Here is a 17548-nt window from a genome sequence, read left to right as displayed (position 1 = left end):
GCAATTTATAGTGGCATCATTATATTTGCTGTGTAAAGGTATATGTGTTATTACTTTTGTGCATTCCATAAAAGCTGCAGGTTTTGAGTAATTTTTATTATATGTATGAAGTGAACAAACCTTAATTATTGTAAGAACTTGTCAAAGAATTTTTCTTCACATTTATTATTTTATCTCTCCTCTATACCCTCTGGTTTTCAACACTTCAAGAACAAGGAACACCATCTATTTCACTCTTTCTACAGAAACCATCAAAGGCCTGGGATCCTTCCTGATTTAGCCTGTACTCACTGTGTGACCCAGGATGGGTCAATTGCCTAACTTTGCTGAGTTCAGTTAAGAGTCTGTCCTGCCCTACCCTGTTCCCTTAGCATTCACTTCTGTACCCTAAATGTGCTCACTGTGAATACATGTGATGCGAGGGTTGAGCATCTTCTTCTGGCTCTGGGAAGATGCTCTGTTTACCAATGAAGTAAACTGGAATTGCCCTAGGTTGTTATCTCCCAAGGCACACTTCAAACAAAGATGGATGGAGACTTAGTAGGGAAATATCCCAGCTCCTTTGCCCCTAACATCAAGTTGCATTTCTACTCCATCTATCAGAGTTCCTCAGCAGGATAGGACTCCTGTTGCCAAAGTGGAAACTGCTTAAGGGCTGAGATGTAGCTCAGTGGTGGAGCACTGGCCTGGCATGTGCAAGGCTCTGGGCTCAATTCCCAAGAGAATAATAAACAAATAAGAACCTGTCTACAAAAAGCACCTTTTATTGACTTTCTTCTCTTCCCTCTCTCATTTCACACTTCCTGTCAGTGTTTATTGGGATCAGCTCCCAAATAAGGGACTGGCATTTGAATTCTGGTCTTGGAGTAAGCTTCCGGGGGAATTCAAATGAGATATTTAATTTTCTCACATGTAACATGAAAACAACAGACCTGCTCTACCTATTCATATGGTTATTATGAGGATCAGATGAGGTAATACAAATGTATTAGTGTTTTGAAGTTTGTAAAACACTGAATGAATTCACATATTTTAAGCATTGTTGCTGTTACTGTTGTGTATTTTAAATTTTAATTCAAGTATGGAAAATATTTGAAAATGTAATGTTTTAGCTGAGAGATAAAGAGAAAAAAAACAATCTGAATGTAATAATAAGACAGGACATCCTTGACAAGGGGAAGAGAATTGGTACCATAGGTTGAAGAGGACCTCTCAACTACTACTATAACATCCCCAACACCCACACAACCCTCTCCCCTTAATGACAGGTGTCAACAACAAAGAGTTAGAAAAGAGAACTAGATTTTCCTATTTGCCATATACTTTTCTTAGAAAGAAGGTCTTTCCATCTTTTCTTTTTATGCAAGGTGACTTTTCATTAAATTATAAATTCACAAGGCAGAAACTATTTAAATGTTTATTTTATAAGGTTCCTTTAAAAGTGAACCATGTTATTCAAATATTCAGAAAATAAGGTAAACTCAGAAAAGGGACAGACAAGAGAGAAGAATGTGAGAAGCAGCATTGAACATAGCTGTGGTGTTTGTCACCCAAAGTCAACTTGAATATTAAGGCAGAAAACTAAAAAGAGCCTTAATCCTGTGTGTTACCTCCCACATTAAAACAACAACAACAAAAAAGTGTTGGAAATTTCTTAGGAAAAAAAATTATTCAGCAAAAACTTTCTGTTGCTTGGTGTACTTTAACCTATTTTGCTTTGAAAACTGTCTAGAAAAAAAAATCTATGGATTTTGGAAGTAAAACAGGGGAAAGATGATAACTCAACACCTTAATCTATTTTGTACTGCTATAACAAAATGCCACAGACCCAGTAATTTATAATGCAGTGATATTTATTTCCTCACAATTCTGGAGGCTGGGAAGTTGGAGATCAAGATGCTAGTGTCTGGGGAGGCATTCTGATTACATCATTCCATGGCAGAAGGAGGAAGGGCAAGAGAGTGAGGGCCATTCTTGCCCTTCCACAAGGAACTGACTCTTGCAGTAATGAACTCTTTCTTTCTTTTTTATTTGTTCTAATTAGATGTAGGTGACTGTAGAACACATTTTGACATATTGTACACAAACGGAGCACAATTTCTCATTCCTCTGGCTGTACATGGTGCGGAGTCACTCTAGTAGTATAATCATACATGTATATTGGGTAACAATGTCTGTTTTATTCTACTGTCCTTCCCATCCCCACAGCCCCACCCTTTCCCTCACTCCCTTCTACAGAAACCAAAGATAAACTCTTTCTTAATGGCATTATTCTTTTCATGAGAGCAGAGCCCTTTGGCTTAATCAACTCTCAAAGATCCCACCTGGAATATGACCACATTGGGATCAATTTTTCAACACATGACCTTATGGGGAAACATTCAAAACATAGCACTTAGTGGAACAGACTGAACATTTGTGTCTATGCACGCCCCATTCATATGTTGAGATCTGAACCCTTAATGTGATGACGTTGGGAGGTGAGGTCTTTGGGACATGATTGGTCATGAGGGCTAATGTTTTGTAAGCATGATTAAGGACCATCATAAAAGAAACTCCAGAGAGCTCCCTCACCCCTCTGCCACAGAGAGAAGATGGCTGTCTATGAATCAGGAAGCAGACCCTCCACAAATCTGCTGGCACCTTGAGTTTTGTAATTCCATCCTCTATAACTGTGAAAAACAAGTCTCTGTTTTTCAGAAGCCACTCACTATAGAGCACCCTGTTATAGCAGCCAGAACAGACTAAGACACTCCAATAAAGAACTATGCTTGGTAACTCACGTAATAGCCTCAAGAGATATGAGAGCAAATGCCAAAACCATGCATTCATATCGCAGGCTCGTGTAATTATATCTTGCCAACTGAGTGAGTTTCATTAATCGAATGGAGAACTGAGCACTTCACTCTAGTTTTTGTCACACTGTAATTTTCTGAGATATTAATTGATTGTGACCATATTTACTCCAGTACCAAATGTATCACAGTGAATTTTTAGTTTTAGCATTTTGAAATGATGATCTTTTAAATTGTTAATGGTTTCAGTGAAATTTAACACATTACAAGGATACTATTGCATCAAGTGAGGTCTGTCTCTACAGTTACAACTTAGGTCCAATAAACACATTTCTGAGATGTTAAAATAGGCACATTGTTCCTGATCTCATGGCTTTCTAAATGTTTTAATCCATTTTTATTGGGAGGTTAATTATTGTTAAAAATTGTCCTCTACATTTGTTTCCACAAAGGCTTTTTCTGGATCTTCATTTATTTATTGACTTTCTTTCCGATCCTTGGTTCTTAAAATGCATTGCATGTTTTAATTTGAAACTGGATTCAAGCATTTTTTCCCCCTTCTGCTGTACCACATAGCCATTTTGCTGTCTATATAGAACATGTCACAGTGTATTATACATAGTCACAGAAGTATCTGTCACCTGCTCTAGATAGTTGCTTGAAGGCAGGAACCACCATTTCATTCTTGGGTTTCTAGAACCTGTCATGGTCCCAGGCATTTCATTAACATTCAATAATTGCTTGTTGATTGAATCAAAGAGATACAATGACTGTTTGTGTTAAATATATTTGCTGGTTCACACGACAATAGTTAGTACTTTATTTAAGTTCTTATCAGAGAAGGAGTTTTTAAACTAGAAAAGCATAATCACCTTTGGGTTAAAAATAATTTAATCTTTCAACTTATTTGTTTTTCAAGCACTGTTTGTTGTCCAATGGCTTATTGATTTTAGGTAGCTTCTTTCTGAAAAACCAGATTTCCAAAGATTTCTGATTTTTGGAAACATATGTTTATGTTGCCAAGAAAAAAATGTAATAGGTAAGACCAACTTTCACCTGATGTGTGATACTTTTTACTAACATGATTTGTTCAGTTCAAGCCACTGATTTAAAATAGGAAGAGGAATTGAATAAATGTTTTCAAAAATCCCAACTGTTGAAAAGTTCTGTAATATGATCTAAAATAAATATACCAACTTAACTTTTCCTTATAAAAAGGAAACTAGTAGGTTTAAAAACCATCTGCAGAATAAATATTTATGGAGCAGAATGACAACTTGATTTATCCAAAGCATTGGCACGCATTTTCTTAGTTAATGCTTGATGAAGCACTTCTACTTAGAATTCTTCAGTGAGCTAAAAGAAGAGTTTCATTAACTATTTTCAAAAGATAATGAGGTCATGATCCCTTTCCAGATGTTTCACTCATCAAATAATTGTGATCTTTCTTCCAAATCTCCCTGGTTGCTTGATTCCTATTTCTTTGTTTATTGAGTAGTGATTTATAAAGATGAAGAGAAGTAGAAGCCAGAGAGAGGCTAGGGATTGGATATATTTTATTTGGGTCCAATGTACAAAATCTTGGCCACTGAGCATCATTAGAAATTCAAAAGTATATTTATAAATCTAAAAATTGGAAACTGGTAATCTCCTGAAGCAGTATATATAAATATATGATAAATAATATTTTTTATATATTTGTGTATACCTAGTTGTACATCTACATGTAGAAGTAAGTACAGGTGTCTATTGTCTTCTTTTTTGAAGGTTCTTGTTTATGATCAACCATGCCAACAAACCTCACAAAATTAAGGCATAATTTTACCTTACCAAAAATTGCAAGATTTTGCCAGGCACCATGGCACATGCCTGTAATCCCAGCTATTCGAAAGGCTGAGGCAGAAGGATTGCAAGTTTGAGACTCAGCCTGGGCAACTTAGTGAGAACCTGTCTCAAAATTTAAAAATTTTAAAGAAGAATGTTCTTGAGTTTAATCCCAAGTATAGCCTCCAAATATGAAAGAAAGAAAAAGGGGGGGAGAGTATTTTAAAATTTATTACTAAAGCGTGATCATCTCAGATGTGAATAGAGATACACTTTTTAAGTGATTTTTGCCTTGGAGTATAGGTATACCTCCAACTCTATATCCAGAAAGGACTCAAAAATAAAGCTTTTTGCAGAATTTTCCTTAGAGTCTAAGAAGGGGATTTGGATTTTTGTTTGAGAGCCAACAAATTTAATTATGTTTTCTAACATTGCAAAGCACAGGACTAAGAACCCATAACACCAATTAAGACTGCACTGAAAAACACATATTTAAATATAGCCATAGATAAGTTAAAGATGACAATAATAGTAACATCAACAACATTAATTAAGCACACATTTGCTTAATGTGTGCTACATACCAAGGACAGTTGTGAATAAATATTCTTGTAATAGCTCATTTTTGTGATAGATACTGGTATTAACCTAATTTTACAGATGAGAAACCAAGGAGGCACAGAAATTTAGGTAACTTTCAGAAGGTCAGACAGAAAGTAGGGATAAAATGGGATAGAAACTGGAACAACTGGGTTCTGGGGTGATTGTTCTTATACTATTTAGTAGTAAGCACCATGATATAAGAACTCGGAGGTATTTGATTTTCATCTTGGTATTGCTTGAATTTCTCCAAATTGCTCCCCAATGCATCATTCAGTTCTATCCACTTTGAGTATGTTGGTCCCAGTTTTGACAAATGGACTAAGAAAACTGATAATTAACAACACCTAACAAATATATAACCCCAATTAATGGGGGTTGTTTTGCATTTTTTCAGCATCATTAATTTGTGCATGCATGTGTTTGACCAATCCCTTGCCCCACCTTAAAAGTGAATTTTTAAAAATGCTTCCAGGCTATTAAGAAAAGTTTAGGTAGAGTAAATGCATTGCCCCACTGGAGGAATAGAGAAGTATCCATATCCCAGTTGTGAAGAGTGATGGTTACTAGCAGCTCACTGCTGTACCGTTCCTTTGAGGAGAAAGCCTTCTTCACTTGGGACTACCCTCCACCCAGGCAGAAAGCAGTCAAAGATCTACTGACATAAGGAATACAAAATATTCTCCTTTCCTGCCACCTACCTTCCTCCCCGCAAATATACACACACTGCAAAGGTGAATTTAGATCTGACATCCAGAGCTTCCTATGGGACCAAGCTCCCACCATTTTCAGTTAAACACACATCCTTGCTTAGCTTTCTTTCCTTGCCCTCTCCTGTCTCCTTCCTTCCTCTTCTCCTAAGGGTACTCCCTCAATAAATCACTTTTATAAGAATATTTTCCTTAGGTTTTCTTTTTAAGAAACCCAAGTCAAGATGGATGTTCCTAGAAAGCAGAGACCAAGATGGGCCTCTGGAGTTGAATGGCAATAAGGCCCCATCCCTGGAAGTACAGCATTGTTAGTCCCTGACATTTTATAGCAGTAGGATTGTTAAGATCAGAGGTCAGCAAACTATGGCCCATGGACCGAAATCCAATTTACTTGTTTTATAAATAAATTTTTATTGGAATACTGTCAATTGTGAATTTTTCAGACAGAATTGAAGATTAGAGAGAGAAACCATGTATTCTACAAAGCCTAAAACATTTACCACCTGCCTTTTACAGAAAAAGTGCTGGTCTAGGGTTTTACCTCATGATAATGCACTTGCCTAGCATGTATGAGGCACTGCGTTTGATCCTCAGCACAACATAAAAATAAACAAATAAAATAAAGGTATTGTGTCTATCTACAACTAAAAACTAAAAGAAAAAGAAAAAGAAAAGCTTGCTAAAATTTTCACCCATGATTTTACACTGGGTTGAGATACAGGCGGAAGGGGACACAGTGGCTGATTCAAGGTCTCTGGCTTTGAGAGACATGGAGAAATTAAAACTCTCAAAAAGTCTTTAGGTTTGGTTGGTTCTTACCAAATATCCTTGACACATTGAAGAGATAAAGTGATAGGCTCTATTAGTTATCTACTGCTCTATGTCAGATTATCACAAAATTAACTGCTTTAAACAGCACATGATTATCATCTCCCTCTTTCTAAGTATTCTAGCAATAGCTTAGCTGGGTCCTCTGCTTTTGTGATTTTTATAGGGTTAAAATCAAGGTGTCATTAAAGACTGGGGTCTCATCATAAGACTTAACTGGGGGGCTGGGGATGTGGCTCAAGCGGTAGTGCGCTCGCCTGGCATGCATGCGGCCCTGGTTCGATCCTCAGCACCACATACAAACAAAGATGTTGTGTCCGCCGAGAACTAAAATAAATAAATATTAAAATTCTCTCACTCTCTCTTTAAAAAAAAAAAAAAGACTTAACTGGGGAAGGATCCTCTTTCAAACTCATGTTATTGTTGACAGGATACAGTTCCTTCTGAGTTGTTGGCCTTTGCCACACGGAGGATTAATTAATCATAGCCAGCAAGAAAGGGATTCTGCTAGCAAGAAGGAAGTGACAATTTTATGTAGAGTAATCTAAAAATAAAATCCCATTTTTTTTTTTTTTACAAATTCTGTTGGTGAAAAATAAGTCAAAAGACAATGACCATTCTCAAGGGAGTGGACTATACAATGTCACAAATATTAGGAGGCAGTTTTCATCAGGAACCATCCCAGAGTCAGCCTGCCACACAGACTCAGATCTATTTTTCAGAATGTAAAGCAAAATGTGATGGTCAGAAATAATCTTTAGCAGCAGGTGAAGAGACTCATTTTAGCAAGGCACAGTGGTGCGCACCTGTAATCGCAAGCGAGGCAGGGGGCTGAGGCAGGATGATTGCAATTGTGGGGTCAGCCTGGTCAATTTAGAGACCCTGTCACACAATGAAAAATAAAAAGAGCTGGAGTGGGTGTAGCTCGTTGGGTTTAATTCCCAGTACCACAGGTAATTAATTAATTAATTAAAAGAGAGACTCATTTCTTTTAGGTGAGAGGGCAGATTTGAAGATCAGGCTAAAGTCCTATTTGTGGAAGTGAGAGAACTTTAAAGAAAAGTGAAATTCTCAGCCTATGTCTTCTATGCCAAATTTAAGACCCCGAAAGAAAAAGAATAAGGAGGAAAAAAGAAGAAAGAAAAAAGAAAAAGAGTAGGACACTTAGGTATGAGATAGAGCTATCTTCGTAGATAAGAATCTTAAATTTGCATATTCCCCTGAACACATTTGGTTCACAGAAGTGGTTTATAAGCCCCTTCAGTTCTCCCATGAAGCTCCTCTTTCACTATGTTGAACCCAGGTGAGTAGCACGTGTCTGTAATCCCGGAGACTCAGGAGAATGACTGACACAAAAAAGTCACTATATTGGCAGAGTAACTGACATGATTATCATAAGAAGGCAGAAATGCGGCTACATGGTAGAGTCAGGGAGCCATGTGTTGGGCACTCAGGTGACGAGTTGGGCCATATCTTGCTATTCCCATGCCTTGCTTAACTAATGAGTAAGTCTAATAACACATCCTGATTAGGACATGGTAAGCAGGTGTTCAGACTCCCTAACAAATGAGAATTTGGTTTCTTCCTTCTAGGCAATCCACCAAGACCCGCAGAAGTACTAGATGTTAAGGAGGAACATCTAGAAGGGGAGGAAAGGTACATGATGAATATGTTGTGGCCATTGGAGAAACCTGTATCTGGGAAGATGCAGTGTGTTCTAGTCACACTGACCTTATGCATTCCCTGCTCCCACCCCCACGCCAATGAATCAAATTTCCAAAGCAGTTGTGGCTAGATGCAGTAAACTCAATGTAAGAAGCAACTGCACCTGAACCAGGTAAGGGATGGACAACAGCATCCAAATCCCCAGCTGCTGCTAGTGTTTGACTGCTAACAACTCAGGATTACTCTCTTTCCAAAGATTTGGGCTCAGCTGAACACAGTCAATACAACCTGAGAATCCTTCTTTCTGAGATAAGAAGAGCTAACCCCAGGATACGATATATGTTCCATAGCTCCATAAGGGACCTGGCAAGGCTAACCCAGTTTTCAGCATTGACCGCATCCTTCTAAGATATCTTCTTCTGCTCCTCTTGCTCCTTCTTTCCTGAAAGCATTCCCTTAATAAATTATTTTTTAGAAGAATTTTACTTTCTAGACCGGCTTTTAGTGTTTGTGACTTAAGCATTCTTTTCTTATTAGTAACTATACTGGAAAAGTGTTTTGTCTAACTATGTCACTCTAATCCAAACCTGATAGATAGTATGCATACTAAAGATTGTATGAATTGAGGTTGCCAGTTTTTTTTTTTTTTTTTGTCTCTTGTCTCCTAAATATCTCTTTAGTTGATTACCACAGCAAAGGCATTCACTGATTTCCAATTCTCAACCTCACTATAACTGATGAGAATTATTTTATTCTTGTCACCCTCCAAGCCATCTTCTTTACTGATGCCAGCCAATTTTTAAAACATGTAATTCCCGTGCTTCAACATCTTGGTGATTCTCCATTGCTTCCTGGATGAAGACTCTACAAGGCTTTGTTCACTGGGCTGTGATTTGGAGCGGAATCATGGTAGACTCTTCCTCCTACCACACAGCTTGTGCACCACGTGCTTCAGTTCTCCTTAACAATTGCTTATTCCCTGGATTAGACACACTCTTGCTGGAATCCATACTATTTCTTTTGCCTGGAATGGCTCCTCCTTCCATTTCACAACCTCCTGATACTAGAAGACATGGCTAATATATCAACTTTTCTGTGACACTGTTATTTACCAACCCAGCACTGCTTTCCAAACTCCAGGAAAAATTAACCTTTCTCTGTGTTCCTACAGTGCTAAGCGCATATCTGTGTTATGATCTTGTCATATTTTTTGCTATTATTTATCAACGTGTCTTTTCCACGAGTTTGAAAATTTTCAAGAGCCGTGTGATCTGTCTTCCTATCTCCAATACCTATCACATGACTTCACGTGGTATTTTCATAAAGATGTATATTAATTGAATGAAGAACTTGTTCTTAGGTAGCTTTATAGCTTGACAAGTTGGTTGGGTCTGTCTTCTGGCTCACACAGTCATTTCCCTCTTATTGGAGATTTTGAAACGGAAGAGCCTTTGGACAGCCTTCTATCCATCTGCATCTCATGACTGCTCTTACTTGCAGCCCACCATTCCATAGGTTTGTATACTTTATCTCCTATACCTTCATATGCTTTCACACTTCCTGTGATTTGTAACAAACAAGTTGAGAAAAAACCTGCAAGTGGCAATAACAGACCTGACTTTGAGCTCAGTGACATAAACGTGACCTTTCATTTCCCCTCTTCTTAAAGATAGGAAGGAATAAGGAGAAAGAGAGAAACTGTTTTACAAGCAGGTAAATACATTACCCGCCCCAATATAGTCGCTCCGGATGCCAGTTTAATTGGGCAATGTTTCAAAATTCATCTATAAGCAGAGTCTTTTCAGCTTTTTCTATTTTTTTTAATTGTTTATTTATTTATTTTTTTACATTTTTGCAGGTCTGGATTGTGGATCTGGCTTTTGGAAGCTCAAATAAACATACTAAAGAACAATCCCCAGCATATTATTAGAAATTATATTAGTGATCCTGGATTAGACCAGGAGGTAAAATGATAATAAAAGTTTCTGCACTAAAGGAAACCTGATGGTTAATGTGGCATAAAACCTGGTTATGAGAATCTGACCTGATAATATTCATTTTTTTCCCCGTCAGCCACATTCTCAGCTCGGCTTCTCCATCTCCCTCTGACTTCAAAGGAATTGCTGCATGAAGAGGGAAGGCACAATAGAATCAGGCTGATTATCCCCTCTGTTTGGAAATGGGTAAAGATTATACATACGTTTTCTTCTTTCTGTGCGTTGGACTATATAATCTCAATTACTGCAAGCAACCCCCATCCCCAGGCTTGTGCATAAACTTGGATTATTCAAAAATCGCATAAAATTGGAAACAAGATATTAATAATAATCCATAATGGTGCGACATAATGGAAAACATGCTTATTTTCATTGGCTTTAGCTAGTACCATAAAAAAAGTGTAAATTAGTTTAGAGACTTAAATTTTATATTTATTATACATTGACCTTTTTGTTCTTCCCTCACCACTTTATGTTATGAATGAGTTAATTAAAAAGGGTATACTTGTTTTCTGTTCTGCTACAGTACGTTTTTTCCCTTTAAAAAGTGTTTGGGTGTTAGTGATTGTGTGTGTGTGTCCACACAAGCGTTGATTATCTTAACCAAAGCTTGAAAATAAAATTGTAATGCTAAAGGCCAAAGAAATGAATTAGTCTGACCTGGTAATTAAAAGGCCACATATTAACCAGGAACCACTGTTGGACTTTTCTTTCTCAACCCAAAATGAAAAGGCAAGCACTGTAATCCTACATCACCTCTGGAAATGATGCCAGGAAATGTTTTCTCAGAGTCAGCTACTGGTCAAGACTTACATCAAGTTAAACAAAATAATGAAGGATCAGGGATTCTAGAAGGGCCAAAAGTTCGAACAGGAGACCTTTAGCCCCATCCGTCTGCCATGCATAAGAATACTTCCTGTTTATTTGATAAGTGCTTATCTTCTCATGGAAGAAAAAGCCTTTGTAACTTCTATAATAGGGACTTAAGTCCTCTGTCACTACCCTTCCTATTGGGGATTATTTTCCACAGAAATGAATCAATATAGTGAACTAGTAAATACAAATAAATAACAACAATGGGTCAAATTTATACAAAATGGGTCGATCTATCTAATGTCTTATTAAACTTTCAAAATATTTGAGATTGTGCTTATTGCAAAAGACTTATATATAACTACGTATGAATTTACCAAAGTTTGGCTTGCTATTTAAAATGTCTGTAATAAAGAATCCATTTCCCCTATGAGAGACCAAAAGACCATTTGGCAGTGCTCACCTCCCAAAAACAACAGCCAGAGGTTGGATCTCCAAAAATTGCTTTAGTTCAAGGTATTTCTGCTCACAAATATAGAAGATTGTGATAACATACAGGTACTTTCGGCCCTACTAAGAGAGTTGAAAGTATACAAAACATGAAGGAGTTTTTAAATTAATTTATATGATGTAGTAAGCTCCCAGCTGTAGCGGTTTGTCATTAATTTTTAGCTAGCTTTTAGGCTTGACTTCCCAATGCCCCAAGAAAATAGAATGAGAAACTTTCAATCAGGTAACCCTAGAGTCTGTAAATGGCAATGAAGGACATTTCCTCAGAAAAATCTTGGAAATTACCCATGTCGTACTTTTTATTAATCCACGTTGAACCTGAAGCCCAGAAACTAACTCCCCTTCCTTTCCCCTCTTCAAAATTCTCTATTACCAACTGTGCTATGTTGAAGTTTATATGACAGGCCATTTCAACACTTTTGTTTAGTTAAATGGAAGTGCATCACTTTTAAAGAAAAGCCCGATTGCCAAAAAATATAAACAGCCCCAACTTTGATTAATATAAATATTTTAAAACCAGAACATTCTGTTACATCTTACAAAAACAATTCTGATGTAGCTGATGGGAAAGAAAAAGCACTTTCATACATTAGATGAATTCAACAAAATACAGCTGCAGAACCAAATTTTAAGTAAATATGAATTGTTAGTCTTTTTCAGTGGGCTCCAGTATTTACTTAAATGGAGATATTTTAGAACGCTTTATGTTTCATTAGGAAAAATAAGGGGGTTTTGATAGTTTTTCTTCTGAAGTAGCCAATTTAAATTTCAAAATCTTCTAATTAAAAAGAAGTCATTAAAATTATTTCTCCTGCCCAGGTTAGGATTATTTGTTATTTGCTAATAAGTCACTGGACAAGAGATGTGTGAAATGAATAGATGAAGAAAAACTTTTGACAGCAAAAGCGAGGTCTGGAAGGTGAAGTTAGTTTATTAGGCCCGGTTTGTCATGAATGGCCCTGCTCACATATAAAAGCAAATCCCTCTACCTTAGAAGATTAATTCTGAAGGAGGCACTCTTAGGTCAAAGTATACATAAGCGTGTGCCTAATCTCAGAGAAATCAGGCTATTTTCTCACAGCAATTAAGCAGAGGTCTGGGGTTTCACCCACAGTGTATTTAAACACAGGATACAATTAAACCCCAAAGTATTAATATCTTTGCTTTGCAAAATTGCCCAGGAAATAGATTTTGCCCTCTCTCAAATGAAAAGCAAGTCAAATTAAGAGAAAAACTTGATTCTTAGCTAAGTTGCTTGAAATAAGAAAGTCATATTCTCTTCTAATTGTAAATGTCTTTTAGACGTAAATAAAATTCTTATTTTGTCCCAGGGTAAGAGTTGTAAGCTTTCTAAATTCTTTCACCTAAATAGCCAATCTTAGGAGTTTGAAAGTATATTGTTTTCATACTGTAATTAAATTTATAACCATGTATGTTAAAAATCAATTGGGAGCTCACTATGTGCCACCAACAAAATATCATAAATGGGAAGCTTAGCAACCAGTGTGTAGTATAAAAAAGTAAATGTAAATCGTAAGCAATCAAGTGTTCAGAGAGATTGCTTTCCACAGAGGTTTTTCTTGGAGTTATTTTATTCATCTACTCATCTGAGGCAGAGAGCTAACCTTCTAGAGAAAATTATTGCCAGTTTAAAACCATACTTCACAAAGAAAAAGTAAAAGGCTAAATATGAAAGCAGCAAAGCAACTTTTATTTGTTGTACATCATATCTCTAATGGCAAAAAATTCTTAATAGTACAAAAGTTATATTAAATAAACTCCCACTTTTGTTCAGTTCTTGAAAAAAAATAAATAACCCTTCTGGTACTACAAGATTTTGCCCATATTTCAATTATTGTTACTTCTCTCTTGTCTACATATCAGATTAGCTTTCCATTTTTTTGCCAAACCAAATTCGCTTTGGCTTTTTCAGGGGAGAGGGAAGTTGGTCTTGGAATACAAAAGGATAAATCAATAGTTTTTTGTTTAGATAGCTGAATCAATAGTTCTTTTCTTTTATGTAGGAGTTTCTAGCAAGACAATTCTTGTTATACTGTACAACAGGACATCCAGTGAGAAATCCTATAACCCGTGACACATGAGCATGTTCTTATAAATTAATAAAGCTGAAAGAATGAAGCAAAATAGGATGTATTAGATATGGGAGGGTGCGTGGTGCTCCTGTGCACCTGTGGGTGGGGCTCACGCTGGCTGATGTGTTCTCCCTTCTAGCACTCCATTGTTGCTTTTAAGAGAAGCCAAGTACTTAGGATAAAGAGCATAATTTCATGTGTCTTTGTAACCACGCTATAAGTAGTTGAGATGCTTTCTTGATGTGTGGCAGGCTAGGTGAGAAAGTATGCAATCTGAATTTTACAAAGAATTGTTTTAACAGGACCAGTGACTTTAATAGTACTTCTTGCTGACATCACTGGCAAATTGGTCTACTCTGTAACCTTTAAAAGTGCAGCATATCCCAAAATGAGTTACTTATTAAACAAATGTTCTTTTTTTGAGTGCAACTGACCTTTAAATGATTATTTCTCAGCACTTGCAACAAAGTGAATCTCACCTATCACCTTTATACTTTTGATGCGCTACAGTGAGTAGATCCATAACCTTTTCACAACATGTAGGGAACCTGCTACATACACAACATGGAATTACAAACGCTAATGAGCACTATCTCTTTTAAGGGGAAGTCTTATTACTTTATTAAAATGTTGCAATACACAAAAAGGCATGCAAACGTATAAAAGTAAATCTCTATTTTGATCTATCTATAACCATTTTAGAAAATACAACCCCAGAGTACCAGAGTAATTCACTGCTAGTGATAGTTTCCACTGAAGCTTTCTCCCCTTAACTTCAGAAGTGTGTATGTGTGTTTTCCTGTGAGTGTGGGTGTGATTTAGATACTGTATTTGATTGAAATATCATTGTCTTTATGTTCAGGAGTTTATTTGTTATTTGCAGGCAAGTTGACCTAAACCTCCACACACCCAGCCTGGTACCCCTTTCAGCTACCTTGAAGAAAAAGCTTTTAAAACTGCAGAAGTACTGGTTAAATTCATATTTTTAAAGAGATATTGAGATTGTGCTTTCCTCAGAAACAGACACCTTTGAAAAGATGTAATGAATATAATCAAGTCGTGGTTATTCTTAATTAAGTAGAGATGCTAATTATAAACTTTGTTCTCCAGGAATCGAATCAAATCTGGCATGTATTTAGAAAAGCTAATGCTTTGTGGATCTCTTTACATTAGTAAAGAGATCCACATTACTTCAAGTCCCAATGGTCTTTTTGTGAGCAGATAACCTAGTTTACACTTTCATAGAGCTGTGGAATCTGATAGAGAATTCATTAGCCTAAATATTTCTTCTCTAAAGTAAAGCAATATTGCAATCTTGATAAACTCCAAGAAGTATTTTTTTTTCATATGAAGGATTCAGATACTCTAATTGAGCTAGTAGTCCATACTTTAGACATTTTGTTGTGATCTTAAAACACAAATACCTACTCAAGACTTAACTTCTTGCAAAACTGACATTATTTATAAAATACTGCTTTAGATTCTTATATTTTTAAAATATCCACCCTCTATCAAATAAAAAGGCATTTTCACTATTGTTTTCTCATTTTCCTCTTTTCCCATGTGGGATAAATTTTTTATGAAATAATGAAAATGAGCTAATTTCAAATAACATTCACTTACAGTTTTCTTTTCAGCTCTGAGTTGGTAATAGTTTGTAAAATGTGAGGGGCAGCCACGAAGCTTCATCAGAGAAATCAGAATTGATGTCCTTTGGGAAAATTGGGCTCTAAAAGAAAAAAAAAGATGTAATAGCAGAGATATAACTTATTTGGCTCCCTTTAGCTTAATTTGCAAAAGGACAAATCAGTTATTCTATTGGCATGTAATCACAATGAAAAATACATGGACTTAAGACTAAAATGGTTCATTGTTAAGACTTGCAGGGTCTTAGTCATTAATTATGGTGGCTGCTGACAAACAATAGGGGAAAGTCAACAATACTGGATAAAATAATCATCAAGGGATTCTATGTCTGTGAACTATTTAAATTCTTGACATTGAATATTTATAGTGAGTGATGCTCCTTTAACATGTACCATATTTTAGCCATCTCTCAGCACTGAGGGCATTCAGAAACCCATATGCTCCTGACCTTCCTTCATACCCACATATCACTTGGTTCTATCAAGGCTCTCTTCTTTAGCATCGTGTCCATTAGAAAACTGACACCCAGTGTCACTGGCGGTTTCTCAAGTGCCCACTCTCTGTGGGGTACCTCTTCCCCTCTTAACTATAGTTCAATCTTGGTACACCCTCCACACTTTCACAGGCACCCCCTGTGAAACCAGTTGTGTTTATTTTGCACTTATCAATACAATGTAGAATCAGCATGGCTTACCTCCTTGGGGTTAGTGACCCCACCCTGTCTGTGAGCACAGACAGCGCTTTGGCCACAGATGTGACTGGTTAACTGTACAAGCAAGAAGGATAAATCCACATAACAATACTTCATTCACCAAGGAAATCTGTAGTGGATTACAGCTTCTCTATGGTTAAGTCTGGTCTTAATTTACTGCTTTTATTCAGTTTTCAACCACAAACGAGCCCCTTATGAGGCATTCACTATGCAGAATTGACAACTCTTTTTATCTACTTGAAAAATATTTTTGGATAATAATTTATGGTTACAAAATATTTTAAGCCGTTTGAATAGTTATATTATATTCTTCCAGTGCTTAACGATGCAGTATCCCCTGTAAAAATGGAATGCCAAGCAATCTGGTAATTTTACATACAGTATTTATAGCAACAGAGCAATTTGGCCATATAGAAACACAAATTAAAAAAAAAACTGCATGTTTCATAGAAAGTCTTTTAAAGGATTTTTTTTTAAACCCTTAAATTGCATCTCAGGAGAAAAATCAAGGTTCAGAACAGTATCTGTAGGACCTATGTATGGGTGAAAAAATAATTATGGCAAGCATTGTATTTTATTTATGGGATAATGTTTAAAGTAACATATTTTAAGCACCCTTCAGAAGGAAAAAAAAGCTGCAGCTCTCTCTCTCTGAGGACACAAGGGAAAGTTCATACGCTGTTTATATTTTATACATGAAACCAAAATGTGTAGGCAGGTTTGTGCTTTTTCACCATCAAACATATTCTCTTAATTTATATTCTGAATTAATGCTCTCTTTTAAAAAATCCGTGTGAAGGTGCTCATTATTATTGGGCATGGAGTAGTTTTCAAGGACTGTTTGCCAATAACTAAAACTATTTTGGAAACCCCCAGTAGGCTTAAAAAACATCATATACCTGTGATAAACAGCAAGTGCCAATATCAGAGTTGTCAGTTTAGATGCAGATCTTCTAGTATTGCTAACCAGTGACCCTGGATCTAGAAATGGAATGCAATGTAAATTAGGTGAAATGTATTTTATAATCAGAGACAATGGAAGCAGTGTGGTTGATGTTCTTTGAAATGACAGAGTTCTTTTGCACTGCTTTAGATTAATTTAAACTATGGGTACACAAAGCTTTACAACTTTCCTCTTGGCAGAATGTGAGTACTTTCAACTCATTGATACTAAGGGAGTCTTCCAATTGCAGAATGAACCCCTCCCTAGATAAACAAAGGAAAACATTCAACTGAGATTCTGGCCTGTTTTCCTCATTAGCTGCTACACTGTCTTGAGCAGGGAATGAGTGTTTGGGGGAAAGCATCCTTGGCCTTAACAGGAAAGGGCATTGCTTTTACAAGAAGAGCACTG

The 17548-nt window shown here is 36.5% G+C and overlaps 1 protein-coding gene and 1 long non-coding RNA gene across 42 annotated transcripts in view; one reads left to right on the top strand and one right to left on the bottom strand.

The window, feature by feature from the left end:
• Adgrl2 (adhesion G protein-coupled receptor L2) overlaps positions 1-17548 on the bottom strand; it is a 624560-nt gene that overhangs the window by 346849 nt on the left and 260163 nt on the right. For 38 of the 41 annotated variants that reach the window (XM_048814136.1, XM_048814133.1, XM_048814156.1 and 35 more), the window contains one exon: positions 15459-15564. The gene's annotated coding sequence lies outside the window, so the exon portion shown is untranslated. Of the gene's footprint in view, positions 1-15458; positions 15565-17093; positions 17176-17548 lie in introns of all 41 variants that reach the window. The other 3 variants (XM_048814135.1, XM_048814139.1, XM_048814138.1) reach the window with 1 other exon arrangement.
• Positions 9866-17548, top strand: part of LOC125620000 — a 43218-nt gene continuing 35535 nt past the window's right edge. The window contains exon 1 of the long non-coding RNA XR_007351585.1: positions 9866-10605. This is a non-coding gene — a long non-coding RNA (uncharacterized LOC125620000). The remainder of the gene's footprint in view (positions 10606-17548) is intronic.

The sequence above is a fragment of the Marmota marmota genome, unplaced genomic scaffold, assembly GCF_001458135.2.
Source record: "Marmota marmota marmota unplaced genomic scaffold, marMar, whole genome shotgun sequence".
Classification (NCBI taxonomy): domain Eukaryota; kingdom Metazoa; phylum Chordata; class Mammalia; order Rodentia; family Sciuridae; genus Marmota; species Marmota marmota.
This window is presented reverse-complemented; position numbering and strand designations above follow the sequence as displayed.